Source organism: Sminthopsis crassicaudata, chromosome 4 (assembly GCF_048593235.1).
Source record: "Sminthopsis crassicaudata isolate SCR6 chromosome 4, ASM4859323v1, whole genome shotgun sequence".
NCBI lineage: Eukaryota > Metazoa > Chordata > Mammalia > Dasyuromorphia > Dasyuridae > Sminthopsis > Sminthopsis crassicaudata.
In genome coordinates, this window is record NC_133620.1 from 466,114,103 (window position 1) to 466,127,841 (window position 13,739).

The window sequence follows — 13,739 nt, forward strand, 5'->3', positions numbered from 1 at the left end:
ACCTTCCTGAACCCCTTAAATTTGTCTACTTCTCAAGCTGATCTTCTCCCTCTCCCTTCCTCAACTCTCCATCTCCATTGCCAGGGGCTGTCCCCCATGCACTATCTCCTCAGCTCCACCTCCTGGACTACCTGGTCCCATTCCAGCATCACCTTTTGCAGGTGACCTTTTCTTCCGGGGCCTCTCCCTGCATGCACTGCTTTTTGATGCACCCATTTCACAGCATAGTTAAGATCAAATAAAGAAACGTATGTCCAAGAGACTTTGCAAATTCTAGGACATGTTGTAAATGTGAGAGCTTCTTTACTGGGGTCACTCTTGAGTCTCCTGAGAGGCCTGGTTAATGGCCCAGGGCACCTAGGAGAGCAGAGCTGACCCCTAGCAGATTATGAGGTCCGGGAAGCTTGGTTTTGGCCAGCTTCCAGAGCCCTTTGGCCCATTTCAAGGTGCCACCTGAGGTGCAAGGGGCCCCTCTGCCTCTCCCTTCACCTCCATCCAACTCTGTTCTCTGGGAAAGCAGTGAGATCATTTACACCTCGGTGTGAAAGCGAGGCACGAGTGACCAGGGGAGGGGGATTTTTCTCTTTAAGCCAGATTACCTCATGTGAATTGAAAGACTTTGAGCCTTATTATAGAGATTTCTGGCATTGCTTGAATCAGGATGGGGGGGGAAGTGGTGAAGGAGGAAGAGGAGAAGGATCTCCCTCCCATGGCCCCAAAACAGAAGATTGGCTTAGTAGGGGGCAGTTGACATTCGTTCATAATCTCTGGTACTGGTCCTGGTACTGACCCAGTTTCCTCTTCCCTTCCCCCACTCCTTCCTTCCCCAAGACATTTTGTGGATTGGAAAGAATCAGAAGCCGGGAAATAAAATAAATAAAACACTTACTGGCCTTGTGTGACCAAGTAAGTGTGACCTTGGATAACTAATTCGACCTTACAGGTCCTCAGTTTCCTGAGTTGTAAATTGAGTCACTCTCAGCTTCAGCTTCCTCCTCTGTAAATGGGGATAATTATAGTACCCATCTCACAGTACCGTGGTAGGATCAAATGATAAAATGGGTGTGAAGTGTCTTGCAAACCTTGGAGAGAGTTATAAATGTGAGTTATTATTCTTCCTTAATGAAGCCCCTGGACTAAATGGTCTCTGCGGACCCTTGGAGATCTAAGCTCTTACGATGCCGGCCTCCCACTCTTCCCCACCCTCCAGTCTTGCTCCTTGGACCTCTTTCATCCACACCAGATGGCCCCTCTTCTATACTAACACCTTCATTTGTCACACAGGGACGGCTGCTCAATTTAGCTGCTGCTGACTAGGAGAAATAGGGAAAGAAAAAACATCATGGCAAATTGTTTAAAAATGAAATCCTGCCAGGGCTCTGCCATGAGCCGGCTCCCAAATTTTTCACGCACTCCCCAGGCTCAGAAAAGGGGTGGCTGGATCTCTACCTGCTCAGAACCTGGGATGGCCCGCTTGCAGAGGGAGGAGTTTGGACCAGAAGCCAAGAGCTGGGTCTTGGGCCAGCCCAGGGATCGATCAGAGACAGATAACTTGGAAGATTGAGCCACATACTTAGTAACACTCCCCACCCTTAGTTTTTCTTTTTTTCCTTTGCCAAATGTCAGTGTTGCCTTCTTAGCTTAGCACTGTTTCTTAGGGTAGCAGCAGGAAAAGCCTGAACTGACACTATTTCCCTTCCTCCCCCAGCAGATTAATTTTTAAATTGTTATTAAATTTAATTAAATTTTAATTAAATGAAAAAAGAACAAACATTTATTTTCTCTCTGTTTCTCATTTCTTCCAATGCCAAACTGGGGGAAAAGAAATGGATGTAAGGTTCTAGGCTAAGAGAGTGTATATCTAGCAGAATGGGAAAACAACTCAAAAATATATTTGTGATCCTGGGCTCATAGAGATGACTTTAGAAGTAGTCAAGTCCAACTCCCTCATTTAATAGACAAATTTGGAAAAGTTTAATGATTGGCTTAGAGTCACTTGGCTAGCAAGTGTTTGAGGAGGATTTGAACTCCGTTCTGACTTTAACCCCTTCCGTTCTCTGCTGGCCATACCCCTTGCCACTGCTAATATTAGTAGGCAACCCACAGCTTCAAGGACTCTGGGATGATATAAAGGAATTGGGAATTTACAAAACAAATCATGAGAACAAGGCCAATTGTATCTGATTGTATAACAAAAAATGTTAGTATTAATCCATTCCGGTGGCTTCCTACTTCTAGGAGAAAATCTAAACTCCTCTGGTCAGTTTTGAAAGCCCCAGACAACCTGAACCCAAACTATCTTTCCAGCTTCTTTGGGCCTTCCTTCCAGCCTTGAAGTCCGAGATTCTGCCTCTGGGCTCCTTACATGTGATAGTCTCAGTGATTTCATTCCTGTGCCTGGAATGCACTCCCTCCACTCCTGGCTTCCTGGAATCCTTCATTTTCAATAAGACGCAACTCAAGCTCTGGTTTCTGTATAGAGATTTTCCTCATCTCCCAAACTACTTATACTCTCCCTCCCAAAAGACCTTGCATTTCACTATTTTGCATCTATTTGTATTATATTTGTATATATTATTATTTATTATTATATATTAGTACTTATTATTTTGATATTTATACAGAATATATTAAGTGGTAAGGATTGTTGCATTCTTATATGTTTATTCCTAGTACCCACTGCAGGAACTGGTTTATAGTTAAGTGCTTAATAAATAATATTGAGCGATTGATATTTTCTGTTATCTTGTAGTGTGTGACGACAATAGCACCTAGATAGGTTGTTAGTCTTGATCAAAGATTAATAGCATAAAGTTAGAGGGCTAATGAATTCAGCATAACATTAAGGCTTGATTTAAATTTTCATTGATGTATACTTTGTAGAGGTCTGCTATTCTCAATAGATCCTTGTACAAGAGTCTCTTCAGTATACTCTGTCACCTTTCTCTGGAAGTATTCCAAGTTACCAAGTTCTTAATAAAATGTGGTGCTCAGAATTGCACATAATAACATCTTATATTTTCTGACCAAGGAAGATTATACCCCCTTTTTTATCCTGACTTCATTTAGGAACCGTTTCAGTATTTCTGTCCCTGCCCCCTCCCCCCCCCCCACTATGTACCCTGGAGTCTTTCCCATCACACTTCCATACCAGTCCACATAGAGTCACATATGGAATATGTGGGACTGGTTCAAGAACAATTTGTGTGATAAATGCTCAAATCCATCTCTATCTTGTCTATCTTTGTCAGGGCAAAAGGAACATTTCTAGCTTTCAGAAGAATTGCTGTAATGGTTGCATGTAGATGAATTATTCTTCCCCAGTTCTTCAGAAGATACCTTGGGGGTTCTGTTAACAAATCATGTCACCTTAATGGTACAAATGCTCTCAGTGATGATCCCAGGGGTATGGACCAATTCTTTCCTAGAATCACCCCTTGTGATGAGGAGTGGATGCTTCTCCATGATATTATGAGCACGTACCACAGCTTCTCCATGATATGTGCAGGTACCACAGCTTCCTGGCACATAAACCGGGTGATCATTGTAATCTTGAAGCATGAATAGTGATAAGAAAATGGAAAAGAAAGAAGGCCACAGGGTATCACAGACAAAGAAGATAACTTTGAAAGTTACATGCTGAATTTATGTAATATTAAAAAGAAAAGCAAGTTCTACTCGGTGGAGATTTGAAGTTCCGTGTACAATTCTTTCTTGTTCTTCAACAAACATAAAAATGCTAGTTGTATCTGGTAGTCATTACATTCAAAATAAAATCAAAAACCATGATATCAAAACACTTTGCCAATGGATCCTATGAGAAAATTTTGTTCAGCAAGCCCTATTGATAGTCTATGAGCAGAGGAATAAGATGAATAAAGAAAGCCATTTATTAAACACTCTATACCAGACACTGTGCTAAGCACTGTAAATACATATAACTCAAGATAGTTCCTACCCTCAAGGAGCTTGTATTCTAGTAGGGGAAAACGATATACATAGGGCAGTGTTGCCTGGAAAGGATGCTTTGGACAGGGAAATCACAGAGATGGTGAATAGAGTAATAGGGTAATACCCTTTCCAGGTATAATTAATTAATTAATTTAATTATTGTTCCCCAGCAAGAGGTAGAAAAGGACACAGGTGGGGAACAGTGTAAAAGAGATGGCATGGCTACATGTCTGGAGTATGGCATAGTGGGTTTGGGTTTGGGGGTGGCTACATATGGTGAACTTTCAACCCTCCCAATCCCAGGTTAGAGGTAGGGAACAAAGTAGGGCAGCGAGACATCTATCTTGCAATCACAACCATCTGTAATTAGCGTTACAGATATTTCAGAATCCTGAAGCGTCTTGCCATCAATACACTGAAGACAGTATAACTCCAGAGCTTTAATGTCCTGTGCATAATTAAGATCTACTGGTATCAGATGATGTGAATAGCAATGGCAGTTCCTGCAGCTTTTTCTGATGTTTGAAAGGATGGTGTCCCTTCCTATCAGAAGCTCTGCTCTGTCTGAATCTCTAAGCAGATCATTGGCGTAACGTGGGATGTGACTTGCCGAAATCCTGAAGAGGTTTTTGTCTGTCTGAACTGCTCTGTAGGTCTGGTTGAGCACGCATTTCCTATGTTCTGATGACCTTGTCGATGGGAGCTCCATAGCTCTGTGCTATGGACAACATTCATCTTAGAAGATGCTCCTTTAATTTTTGTGGCGTGTTACATCTTGGGAAATCATAAATATTAAATTTTATTTATTCCAGAGGCATTGGTGGACCCGCACTTCCATCCTAAACTCCATATGCAAGGTGATCTTGTGACATGTCAAATATGAAATCCCTAAAATTGTAGCGGTGAGACAGATGGCCCAACTCTGCAGTGTAGGCGGCGTACTCTTGCTAGCCTTTTGATTCTCTCTGTGAAATGTAAATCTCTGCACAATAACTGTTAGTTCGGTTGAGAAGTGGCCTGTCAGTAACCCCACAGATTCAATAGATATGATATTCTTCCTTTGGAGAGCAGATGGTAAGAGAGACGTACAAATTTTGCCCCAGTAATTTTCAGGAGTGCTATAGACTCCAGTTTGGAGCTCCCTATTTTGACAAGCTAGAATGGAAATGTCTTTTCATATAAATCCCAGAAAGTAGAGGGACAATGTTCTAGTATTTCACAAGATCTGCGATCATCTGGATGGGAGTATTCCCTCGGTCAGGGCAAGTTGTGACCCATCTGTCCTCTACGATTCTCCACTCTCCAGTGAAGAGCTACCCACCGTGCTGAGGATTTTCTCTGGGTCTTTTAATATTCCATGAAATAGGGACAGCGAGAATTGAGCATAACTGCAATAACACAGTACAAAGGCTTCCAGCTCCAGCCTGTGTCCTTCAATTGTGCTATGTGAAGTTCCAGGGTGATAATCTTTATAATCATATTACTAGCTGTCCCTGGTAGGATAGCCGTTGAAAAAAATTTATCCACATCAGATGGGACTTGGGGACTTTCCAGTAAGGGAAAAAACAAAGGGAATTAAAGAAAAAGACAATTAACCAGAGAGGTTCATGCTATGCTATGGATCTGACTCATAAAAGAGCTGAAATATCTTTAAAGTAATAGGCTTTCTTACAAAAGAACTATGACCATTCTCTTATGGGAAAGAGGCTTTTGTTGTGGCTATTTCAATTGTGTCCAATTTTTTGTGACCCCATTTGGGATTTTCTTGGAAAAAATCTTGGAGTGGTTTATAGCAGCTACAAATCAGCAAAAAAGTAGCAGGTGATAGTTTAGGAATAAAACAACAAGTGGCAGTTCCAGGGGCAGAGAAAGCAGCCCAGGAGAAGACATCAGCAGCTTTAGCTAGAAGTAATAATTGATGTCTTTCAGTAAGGAGAGGTTTATCAGGTAGGACATGGCTCTAGGAGTAGGAGTCGCCCAATTTATTCATGTTGTCTTTTCTATAAGTGGCCTGGGAACTTCCTGGGTAGTTTGGGTGATTACTTTACTATTCTTTTATTTAAAATAGGCAACCACATGGTGGAATAGAGCAATGGGCTTGGAATCAGGAAGACTCATCTTCATGAGTTTCCATCCACTAAGTCACTTTACAACATTTGCCTTAGTTTTTCACTGTAAAATGAGCTGGGGAAGGAAATAACAAACCACTCCACAATCTCTGCCAAGAAAACCCAGAATGGGATCATAAAACTTGGACATGACTGAAATGATTGAATAACAATAATTTTTTTAAAAATTGACTGTCTTTTGCTATGAATTAATGTATACTCTATTTTGAGCTGATAGAAGGGAAGCATCTTGGGGAGCTTATGAGTGATAGATTTGAATAAATCCTGACCCGAAGAGAACTTTGAATCATGATATCGTTTTCAGGGGTTCATGTTGAAGACCAAGATTAAAATGGACACTAATACAACACTCAGGCTGAACCCCTAGAGTCACTCAATCTCTCTCTTCCTTTATGATCATTCTGTCTTATTTTTAAGCCATATTTTAATTCAACGATGGATTTTTTTTTTTGCTCCTTCTTGTATGAAATACTCATTGGCAATATGCTGTGGCCAGTACTCCTCCACAGTCTTTCCTTTGCCCTTTGGTCAAAGAATAATTTTGGTTCTTTGGATTGAGACTTGGCAGAAGGAGCATCAGAAATAGGGGCTTCACATGCATCATCTGCTCATCCCAGCACTCAGGCTCTCAGGCTCTCAGGATCAAATAATAATCCATTTGTTCATTCCTTCATTCATTTACTCATTTATCCAACAATATTTATTAAGCTCCGGTTTCAAGCAGAGTATTATTAAACACTGGGGTAAATACAAAGACAGTTTCAAAATGGCCCCTCCTATATTACAGCTTACAATGGAACTTTAAGAGAGAGAACTAGAAGGGTGGTTAGAGATCATTTAGTTCCTTTTATAGATTGAAAAAAAAAAGATCAAAGAAATAAAATTATTTTTCCTAACTCATATAACTAGCAAGAAGTGTAAGTAAGATTCAAATTCAGGTCCATTTGGGTTAGTGGAGGAAATAGGAAGGAGACTCATTTTTTTTTATTAATTTTTATAATTATAACATTTTCTTTGACAGTACATATGCATAGGTAATTTTTTTAACAACATTATCCCTTGTACTCCCTTCTGTTCCGAGTTTTTCCCCTCCTTCCCTCCACCTCCTCCCCTAGATGGCAAGCATTCCCATACATATTAAATATCTTATAGTCTATCCTAGGTACAATATATATGTGCAGAACTGAATTGTTATTGTAAAGGAAGGATTGTATTCGGAAGGCAAAAATAATCAGAAAAACAAACAAAACAAACAAACAAACAAAAAACAATCCCCCCAGTTTACACTCATTTACCAGTGTTCCTTTTCTGGGTGTAGCTGATTCTGTCCATCATTAATCAATTGGAATTGGATTAGCTCTTCTCTATGTGGAAGATTTCCACTTCCATCAGCATACATTCTCGTACAGTATCATTGTTGAAGTATATAATGATCCCCTAGTTCTGCTCGTTTCACTCAGCATCAGTTCCTCTAAGTCTCTCCAAGCCTCTCTGTATTCCTCCTGCTGGTCATTTCTTACAGAACAATAATATTCCATAACCTTCATATACCATAATTTACCCAACCATTCTCCCATTGATGGGCATCCATTCATCTTCCAGTTTCTAGCCACTATGAAAAGGGCTGCCACAAACATTTTGGCACATACAGGTCCCTTTGGAAGGAGACTCATTTATACATTTGGTGGTCCTGTTGAAGTTGGATATTAAGAAAGTGTGATTCTGAGGTGAATGTTTTCCTCAGGAACTCTGGGATCCCTCCATCCTGCCCGAACCACAGAGAGGACTTCCTGTGGCTGATATAATCTTTCTCCGAATATGAGATGAGCATAAGAAAAGAAACCTGACCTCTCGCTTTAGAGGATAAGTTCCCTCAGACCTGAACCTGGTCCATGAGTGTGAGATGGGGCCCTCCAGAGGGAGAGGGCATCCCCAGATCGCTGGGCCCAGGACTGGCAAGCTGTTATATGTATATATTTTATGTTTATTTATATCCATGCCCCTCTCACTTGTCAGAATGTAGGCTCCCTGGGGTCAGGGTAAGTTTAATTTTTTTCTTTGTAATTTCAGCTAGCACATAGTAGGCACTTCTAAATGCCTTTCCACTGAGAACCTCAGAATCTTTAACTTTTCACAATGAATCACATCCTTCTTAATTGGGAAAAAGAGGTAAAGATGGGCAAATGGAGACTGGAAGGGAACAAAGTACATAATTTCTGGCCCCCCTTTCTGACCATGAAATTAAAAAAAAATAAAAGCTATACTTTTAAGTTTGAATTTCCTGATGACTCTGCAAGCAATTATAAAATGATGGTATGGGCTATCAAAGGTCTTTTAGGTAGTTGGAGGTCTGCTGCAGCTCATGGCTGTGGGAGTTCACAGTCAGCTGCAATCACAGGGATAATATTAATGGAATATTTCCTTATTTTTGTTTGTTCTGATCGATACCACGAAATGGCAGAGTTGGTGTTGCTTAAATGTTCTGTCCAGAGGAATTTTCAGGAAGGCCTTCCCCCTCCCTCCTCCTCCTCTTGCTTTTCTTTTCAATGGTCTAGTGAATCTGAGCGAGACTGTCTATTCTTTTGAGCACTACATTTCAACTCAAGTTATGGTTTTATAAATAATATATACAGCTAGTCAATGCTGGGGAAAGTACGCTCATTCCATTCTGAAATATTTATGGTGTGGAGTGTCTGCTTACTTTTCTTCCCAGTCATTTTTTTTCAGCACAGCACTGCAGTGGGAGACAGCGTGGGGGGCTTTGTAGGAGGCATTAAGCCTTCCCTCCCAACCCCCGCAACCTAGGTCACAAGACCAATCAATCCAGCAGTGACAACCAACAGAGGGATGGAAAGTTTTTACACTGAAGGAAAAGGAACAGACTGTGCCATCTCCTAAATTATCTCACAAAGAATTTGGTTTTAGTTGTGGGAGCAGGGACGCCACCAAAAACTGACTTCTGTTCCTCAGCTTGACCCTTGGGGTCACGTCTCCTCTGATAATTTGGGGTGACCAGTTTGGTGCAAATATTTTAATCCATCTCTGGCTGATTCTCTAGCAGCCCCCCCAAAGTGTCTATAACAGAGTTTCTCCTTCTTCCTAGAGCCCCCAACTCCACCCATCCCCCTTCTCTCTCAGCAGAGGATCTTGCCTCTTACTTTATTGAAAAGATGGAGACCATTCATCACCAGCTCTCTAGTCTCCCCTCCTCCCCCATCCAAAGCCTTTTTGTTTTCTCTCTATTTCCAGTAGGTCTCAGAAGAAGAGGTGCCCCTCCTCACCCCCAATTCCTGTACCCCTGCCCTTGATCCCATCTCTTCCTATCTCCTCTGGGATCTGGCTCCTCCATCATTATTTCCTCCATTTCACTCTGTTTTACTTTCTTCTATTTTCCCTTTTATAGGTTGTTGTTATTCAGTCATTTGAGTCAGGTCTGATTCTCCATGATCCCATTCGGGATTTTCTTGGCAAAGGTAGTGGCGTAGTTTGCCTATTTCCTTTTCCAGGTCATTTTACAGATGGGGAAACTGAGACAAGCAGGGTAAGAGACTTGCTCAGATCACACAGTTAGGAACTGTCTGAGGATGGATTTGAATTGGGGAAGCCGAGTTCCTGACTTCAGGTCCAGTGCTCTGGGCACTGGTCCCCCAAACCTTCTTAGGTCTCCCCTATTAAAACCAAAGCAATTTGGTTAATCCTGCTACCCATTTTTGTTTCTTTCTTCCCTTTCACTGCAGAGATGCTAAACTTCTAGGAAGAGTGGGTCATATTCACTGCCTCCACTTAGACCATAGTTAGAACTGGAAGGGGCCACGGAGGCCAGTTAGTTCAACTCCCATTTCCATTTTACAAATAGGATTCCAAAGGAGGAAACTCACCAGTGGGCATGGGGAGAGCCACATCCTCCATAGGGAGTTTGGGCAATATTGACTAGTCAGGCCTTTAGAGGAGATCTCTAGGAAGATAAAGTTTGTTTTTCTTTTGTAAAAAGTGAATGGGATGCACCAGAGACCCGTGAGATTTTTTTCTAGATGTAAGTCTATGGTTCTAAATTTCCTTCCAGCTCTAAATTTTTGAGGTGTTCCTCTGATCTAATTGGATTTGTGTCTGTGAATTGATTCCTGGGTACACTTGCATGAGGATAGAAATCTGCTAATGACTAATTAAAGCTAGTTTAGAAGACTGCTTCATTCGATCTGAAAAAAAAGTTGGGAAGCCCAAATCAATAAATTAAGCATCATACAGGTAATTCAGTGATTGGGCCTTTTGTCAACATAACAATTGGGTCAAACAGACTTTTGTCATAGCATTTGTCTGCAGATAACTGTACCAGAGAGGACAAAAGAGCAAAAGGGGGGTTGGATGAGGTGACCTCAGAGGTTCTGGCCATCTTGAAATCAATGACTATCAGTGATTCTATAGACAAAATTCAAGTTAGCTTAGAGGTGAAGGTGAAAGGGATTAAAGGTGACTTTTACTTTGAAGATAATCAAGGAGAATAAGTTATTCTTTAAAACATGGAAAATAATTTCAAGGAAAGAAGGAAGAAAAAGACTATGTGTGTGTATGTATGTACAAATATATGAGTACATATATGTATACAAATATTTTTCTTCTTTCCTCAAAGTCTTTTTGTATAAATATATGCATTTATATGGAGAGACAGAGAGACAGAAACAGAGAGAGAGAGAGAGAGAGAGAGAGAGAGAGAGAGAGAGAGAGAGAGAGAGAGAGAGAGAGAGAGAAGAAAGAAAGAAAGAAAGAAAGAAAGAAAGAAAGAAAGAAAGAAAGAAAGAAAGAAAGAAAGAAAGAAAGAAAGAAAGGAAGGAAGGAAGGAAGGAAGGAAGGAAGGAAGGAAGGAAGGAAGGAAGGAAGGAAGGAAGGAAGGAAGGAAGGAAGGAAGGAAGGAAGGAAGGAAGGAAGGAAGGAAGGAAGAAAGAAAGATGGGGAAACTGAAACAAACAGGGTAAGAGACTTGCTCAGATCACACAGTTAGGAACTGTCTGAGGATGGATTTGAACTGGGGAAACCGAGTTCCTGACTTCAGGTCCAGTTTAACCTTTATTTGGTAGTTGGAAGGGAAGAAAGGACTACAAGAAAATTTGTAACTTAGCCTACTAGATCTCAAACAATATTATAAAGCAGTAATTATCAAAGCAATCTGATACTGGTTAAGAAATATGGTGGATCATTATGCATATAAAAACAGTAATAAATGATCATGTTTGACAAACCCATGTTTGACAAACTCAAAGACTCAAGCTTTTGGGACAAGAACTCATTGCTCGACAAAAATTGCTGGGAAAACTGGAAAACAATTGTGACAGAAACTAGGTATTGACCAACAACTTATACTGTTTACCAAGATAAAGTCAAAATGGGTATGTGATAGAGACATAAACAAATCAGGAGAGCAAAGAATAGTTTACCTGTTTGATCTATGGAGAAGGGAAGACTTGGTGACATAACAAGAAATGAAAAGTATTATGGGATGGAAAATTAGTAATTTTGATTACAGTATATTTTAAAAAGTTTTTAAGCAAACAAAACCAAAGCAACCAAGTTTAGAAGGAAAGAAGAAAACTGAGAAAAAAATTTATAGCAAGTGATTGATAAAGATAAAAAACTGAGTCAAATGTTGAAAAACACAAGTCATTCCCCAATTGACAAATCATCATAGGATATGAACAAGCAATTTTTAGATGAGGGAATCAAAACTATTTCAAAGTCATATGAAAAAAATGCTCTAAATTGCTATTGATTAGAGAAATGCAAATTAAAACAACTCTGAGGTACTACTTCATGCTTATCAGATTGCCTAAAATGACAAAAAAGGAAAATGACAAATGCTGGAGGGGACATGGAAAAATTGGGGCGCTAATGAACTGTTTGTTGTAAGAGTTGTGAATTGAATCAACCATTCTGAAAATTAATTTGGAACTATGTGAAAAGGGCTATAAAGTTGCATATTCCCTTTGATTCTTCAATACCACTATTAGGTCTGTATCGAAAAGAGATGAGAAAAAGGAAAAGAATCTACTTGCTATATTTATAGCAGATTTTTTTTGTGGTGACAAAGAATAGGAAATCGAGGGGATGTCCATCAATTGGGAATGGCTGAACAACTTAGAGTACATGATTGTGATAAACTATGATAGTGTTATAAGAAATAACAAGTAGGATGATTTCAGAAAAACCTGGAAAGACTTACATGAACTGATGCAAAGTAAAGTGAGCAGAACCAGAACATTGTTCACAGTAACTACAATATCATATGATGTAAATTATTTTTAGCTATTCTCAGAAATACAATGATTCAAGACAATTCCAAAGGACCCATGATGGAAAATATCCTTCCAGAGAAAGAACTAGAGAAATTTAAATGCTGATTGAAGCATATTCTTTTTCACTTCCTTTAGTTTTTCATATTTTTGTCTTTTTCTTTTTCAACGTGATTAATATGGAAATATGTTTTGTATATATGCAAATGTATAGCCTATCAAATTGCTTACCATCTGAGAAAGGGGAAAGAAAGGGAGGGAGAGAATATGGAACTCAAAATTTTAAAAAGTGAATATTAAAAATTAATTTACAGATTTATGAAAAAAATGTTATTCAAAAAATAAAATAAAGTGCAGCTTATAATAGGTATGAGGTTTCTCTTTGTTAAGGATGGGAGGACTTGGACTTTTTGAGGAATAGCAATGATAGTGATGACAATAATAATAGCAAAAATAATAATAAACATTTGTTTATAGAATGCCCTCAGGTTTACACAGACTTTGCCTTTAATCCTCATCATTTTTTGAAGTAGGTTCTACTATCCCTCACATTTTACAGAAAATTAAACTGAAGCTGAAAGAAATAAAGTGGCTTGCCCAGGTCACATAACTATGAAGCATCCATTTTCAGTTTTGGATAGAAATTTTCTCAGGTTTGGCGAAAACCATCCCTTCTTTACTTTTTACAGCACAGTAACATTTGATCCTATTCATATATCATAACTTCTTCAGCCATTTCCTAACTGATGGGCAGCCCCTCCATTTCCAGTCTTTACTGTGGTGAAAAAAGCTGCTGTAAAAGGCTTAAAACCAACCATCCCATTCTCAGTGATTCATGGGGGAACAAATGGTAGAAGGAATTTATAAAGGTTTATGAAGGATTATGAAGTTCTGGGCAAAGAACACAATACCTTAGAGGGCCATAAATGCTTTCTTCACTTTTGCCAACTGAAGATTGGAGAGTTTAAAGAGAAAAGGAGACATGGGTAAGAAGAAGCATTTGAAAGAGAAAGCTTTAACTCATTGGATAAGAATCAAGATCCAAAAAAAGATCTCACAAGGTAATAATAATAGGACAAATGAAATAATAAAAACAAGGATGATATTAATTAAAACAATAATAGTTAAAGTTTGCAAAGTACTTCATCTCATTTTATACCCTCAATAACTATTATTATTATCTTCATTGTACAAATGAGGAAACTGAGGCAGGCATTCTTTAAGTGACTTGCCTATGATATAATAGAAAATAGGTGACAGATTTAGGGGCCACTATAATATATCAAGTGTCTGACCTGAAGTCAGGAAGGACCTATGGTTCTGAGTTCAAATCCAAACTCAGACACTTACTGGTTACGTGAACTTGAATAAGTCACTT

At 39.4% G+C, this 13,739-nt stretch overlaps 1 protein-coding gene across 1 annotated transcript in view; it reads left to right on the forward strand.

The window, feature by feature from the left end:
* Positions 1 to 13,739, forward strand: part of MYL10 (myosin light chain 10) — a 153,163-nt gene that overhangs the window by 12,357 nt on the left and 127,067 nt on the right. The gene's annotated exons all lie outside the window — the stretch shown is intronic.